Consider the following 3,875-nt stretch of genomic DNA (forward strand, 5'->3'; position numbering starts at 1 on the left):
GATGGCGCGCAGCCCCCGCCGCCGGCCGGGCCCGGCCCGGGCTATTTATAGCCCGCCGTGTGACCGGGCCGTCCCAGGGACAGCTCAGTTTTTCCGCTCCGCTCCGCACGGCGGCACCTTGGGAAGTGTAGGCAGCCCCGCGCCGCCGCCCGCGGACTACATCCCCCTCCGTGCCTTGCTGCGGCCGGGGGCGGCTCCGGCCCCGCCGCTCCTGCGGGCAGAGCTGCTGCAGCACCCCCGCCCCGCAGAAACTTCTCCCCAGGTCTCGGCCGGAGCCGCAGCCCGCTCCCACCTGCCGGCCGCCACCGCGCAGTCCGGCCTGCCTCGCCCTGCGGCTGAGATCTCCTGCATTTTCCCGTCCCGCCTGTGCTCGGCTCGTATGATGCCCGAGCAGAGCAATGAGGTGCACAGGTGCTCCGGCTTGTCCCCGGAGCGCAGTGACGATGAGGATGCTTGCGCTGTTCCTCAGCACAGCCCCGACTCCCAGGCAGCGCTGCACCGCACCGAAGGTGTTGGCAGCAAGTCTGGGCGTTTAGCAGGGGAAGCAGGGCTTTCCGGGTCAGGTGAACTTTCACTGATTTGGATTTGAAAGTACGAGGGCACACAATTACTACTAACGCCATTTGTTTATTAAATACCGATTTATTCAGTATTTCATCAATCTGAAAATCTGATTTATTTCTGTGAGAACTAATGAGATTTTTTAAAGTAGAAACAAACATCTGTTTTAACAAATACAAAAGCAGCCAGCGTGGTTGCATAAGCGTGCTGTACTGCACAGCTGCTCTGATGCTGATTTCACACTGGGTTCAGGGCAGCTTGGGGTTACGGTAACAGCGTGAGGAAACAGGGGTGTGAAGACTTGCTTTGCATTAATATCAGTCTGCTGATTACTCTCTGTTCCACTGAAAGTTGCCTAAAAGTTATAATGTAATTAACAGTTGTAAGCATAAAACCTACAGAGCTTTCCCAACCTCCATTTGAAATGGAAGATAGATGAGCTCTGTAGCAGTGTTTACATGTCACACTTTGCTAGAGAGTCATGGTCCTTGGCCCTGTGTAAGAATAGCAGTAGTTTATGGCTCTTAATGTCGTTTGTATGATGTGCATGGGGAGCCTCCGGACATAATCACTGCGTCAGGAAGAATGTGGACCTGCAATCCGAGCAGCCACAGGATCAGACAATGCAAACAAGTAACATCCCGTTCCTGACAGCCACCATCAGTGGGTATCTGCTGAGGGGATTTCCTGAGCCAGATGTGTGTGTTCTTTGTTTAGAAGCACCTTCTGTGGATTTTCTTCTGTCGTCTTGTCCAGTTGTAGCTTGAACCCATGCATGCTTCAACTACAGCATCCTGCGCAGGGAATTTCACAACTGAACAGTCTGGTGTGAAGAACTATCTGCTGTTGTTTTGAACCTGCTGTTTGCTGTTTTTACTTGATACCTACTCATTATTGTAGCAGAAGAGAAAGCAAACATGTAATTCTCTGTTCACTTTCTCTGTGTCACTTATGAATTTACACTGCTCTGTCAGATTTCACCCTTCACTCCTACTCTAGTTAGTCATTCTTTAAAATGGGTGACTTGCAACTTCAGTACCATGCTACTATCTGTCACTTTCTGTCATTTGTTCTGGAGTTTTATTGTTTGATTATCAACCTTGGTTTTAATCATGAAGTGTCTGCATATAATAATCATCATGAGTTCAAGGCAATCTCCGAGTGATGTTAGTGTGGCTATGCATAAGTGTTGCTTTTAAAGTCAAATTAGACAGAACCCTTGTCTTGAACGTGGTGGGTGTACAATCCATATTGGGGGTAATGAAGAGGAAACTGCCTTGGGCTTGAAGGCTGCTAAAAGACAGTGTGACCCTTCTGCTGGGTCCCAGTGCAAAGGGAGAATGCTTGCTAAAGCCCTTCATCATTCATTGCAGTGAGAACAGCAGGGCCATAAGAGGGTTTTGGAAGTTTTTCCTACAAGTCATAGAGACAACTTAAAGAATAAGGTTACTACACAATTTCTTAAAGTGCCCACAAGTTAGGGCACACTGTGAGAAACAGGCCATGAAATTCAAATTTCTCCTTGTTTAGGGTAATACCACCTGCCACAAGCTTGATTAAGAGCTCATGTGAACCACTGGAAAAATCAGTCTGCTTCTGGTAAGATCCCATTACTGCAACCAATGAACAAGGGAGTAATCAGCACTTAACAGGTCTACTTTCTGAAAAAGATCTTCTCCAAGCTTATTCAGGAAAAACCCTGCTTCAGTGACTTTTGGAGATAGTTCAGTAACATGGATGACACAGATGACACAAACTTTACTTGGGAAGAGGTCACAGTTCAGTGCATGAGTGGTCTATGGCAAAAATAGTTGCCAGAGTTTATTCTGAATTCTGTTGGATTTGATGTTATCCTTGCTCTCCAGAAAGACATTGTCTCTTCCTCTGAGAAGCTGGCCTTGAAAGGGTTGATAGTAAAAGTGGGGTGAAATTGATGGCTTCACAGTCAAAGTGAAACCATTCAGAAAGAGTTGCCAAGAAGGCTTATACATAACAATTTAAACTGAGTGCCCAGTCTCACAGAAGAAATAGCTCAAATCTTTCAGGACAATGATCTGTCTATAGAATGGGCAGATACACTCTTTGGGACACTGTAATATTCAGCCTCTTGTTACCAGTTTCAGGCTAGTGGGCAGTCATCTCTTGATTTTCATTTTTGAAAGCAATCAGCTTGTTCAGCTACTGTGAAGAAGGCTGAAAAGTCAGCCTTTCACCTGTCAGCACTTTGCAGCACTTCTGTCATTACTGGGAATTCAATTGGCACCTGGCAAACCTGATGATCCTGGATCCTGCTTCTTCCTTCATGTCCTCAGTGTCATCCTGAATTATTCTAAGAGAGTTGATTTCTTTTTTTTTTTATTATTTTTTTTTAGCTTGAAAAATGCTATGCAAGACAAGTTTACTTATTAGCATAGATGTGCTTTCTGAAGTTTCTCCACTAAATATTATTTGGACAACATTATGGAAGAACTTTGCATTTTACTGTCCATGTGCATTTGAACTGTATGTCCTGCTCTATTGTATTAGCTGTATCAGGAAAATAAAATCTTCGCTCTCTACTGAATTTGTAATCATCCCAGTTATCAGAAATGCATCCTCCTCACATATGGGAATATATCTTTATGTATCTCCCCTCAAGTAAGGGAATATGTTTTCATGTAAAGGAAAAAAGAGGGAGCACTGTGAATGGAAAGGAAAAGAAAATATTCAACATAATGTGTCTGCAGTTAAAAAAGGTCCAGCTGAAGCAAGAAAAAAAAGATTGTTTCTAACATTTCTGGAGTTTCCATCTTCAGGGTGGTCATTGTCTTCCAGGACAATAAAATATTACTTTCATTTGATTATTTGTCTGCAAAGTTTTTTAGGTCATTGCCATATGAGAGGGGTCATATTTTAAAAGCACCTCAATCAATCAATGATGGAGGGTCCAGTGAGAGAGAGAGAGAGAGGACCTATAACTTCTGCATTTGGAATGAAGAATAACCTTAATCTCTTCCAAAAAAAACCCCAACAAAACAAACCAACCCAAACCAACAAACCAACCAACCAACCAAAACAACATCAACAAACAAAGCAAAACAAAAAGAAATTGTGAAAAAAGCCATTATGCACCCAGTTGCCAGAAGTGATTTACATGCTAATCTAGACTACAGAAAATTACAAATCCAAGCAGCTGTTTAACCTGGTGAAGTTTTCCCTTGGCTTCATGTTCAAAGCTGATACAATATCACAAGATTTTCAGGTCAAATACCAGCTTGGAGTGAAACTTAAAAGAACAATTAGTTTGTGCCAGTGATGCTATTAGTTGTTTAAAC

This window comes from Parus major, chromosome 4 (genome assembly GCF_001522545.3).
Source record: "Parus major isolate Abel chromosome 4, Parus_major1.1, whole genome shotgun sequence".
In the NCBI taxonomy this organism is placed as follows: Eukaryota; Metazoa; Chordata; class Aves; order Passeriformes; family Paridae; genus Parus; species Parus major.